The sequence below is a fragment of the Echinops telfairi genome, unplaced genomic scaffold (genome assembly GCF_000313985.2).
Source record: "Echinops telfairi isolate 266 unplaced genomic scaffold, ASM31398v2 ScPeMD7_9;HRSCAF=40, whole genome shotgun sequence".
In the NCBI taxonomy this organism is placed as follows: domain Eukaryota; kingdom Metazoa; phylum Chordata; class Mammalia; order Afrosoricida; family Tenrecidae; genus Echinops; species Echinops telfairi.
Genome location: NW_022103906.1, coordinates 27,276,505 through 27,277,613, shown reverse-complemented (window position 1 = coordinate 27,277,613; position 1,109 = coordinate 27,276,505).

The window sequence follows — 1,109 nt, the reverse complement described above, 5'->3', positions numbered from 1 at the left end:
TTTTTTTCCCTCATTGCCCCTTTGTTTCTAAGAAATTTGACACTTGAATGACAATCCAGAATGATCAGATGTATGATTTTATGAAGGATTTTATTTGTTCCAATTAGGTAACCGAGACCCTTAAGGGAAGGATTTTATTTGTTCTAGCTAAGTAACCGAGACCCCTAAGGGACTCTATCAAGAACTGTCACATGGAACTGTGACTAGGAGTCTGGTGGGTAGTATAGATTAGGATGTGAATTCCGGATCCGCATGCCAAGTCAGAAATCCTTGCTTTTGTAGGTCTGGGATATCTGTGGCCTTGTAATCAAATACCCTGAAGCCCTAGTAGAATTGTCACCAACAACTTTCAGGCTGGAATTGGCTACTTGCAAGGTATTACATGTGGAAGGGAATGCAAAACTTGGAAAATTTGAACTTGTAGTCTGTGATTGCCATAGAAGTGATAGGGTTCAGCGGTAGAGGGTACTTCTAATGATGGCAACATTTTCAAAAGCTGTCTGCTTACTGTAACACGTGCGAGTTGGAGATATACTTAAAAAATAAAATATTACAACTAGAAGGTCATCGTTTAACAACATGCACCCAAACAGAACTGATGGCCTCACAATGGCCCTATAGGACAGGGCATGCAGGTTTCCGAGACTAGAAGTACCCATGCAGGTTTCTGAGACTAGAACTCTTCATAGGAGTGGGAAACTTTGCCTTTTCCCCATTGAGTGGCTGGTGGTTTTGAACTGTGGATCTTATATTAGCAGACAAATGCATAAACACTAAGCCACCAGGGCTCCTTTCAGAGACACTAGTATGGAATAGTTCACTTCCATTTCAAAATAACAACACCCTCATTCGTGCTAAGGCAGGGAAGAAGGAAGATAAAACGTTCTCCCTTCTCTGAACTTCCCAGAAAAACAAATCCACAGAAACTCATATCTATATGAGAGATTTTATATAAAGATTAAATGCACATCAAGAAAACATCCCAACCCGGTGCTGCCCAAGCCCACAAGTCCAACATTAACCCGTATGTCTGACACCAATCCATAAAGTCCTCTTCCATCTCACAAAACAGATGCAATGATGCCAACTGCAGGAAGAAAGCAAAATCA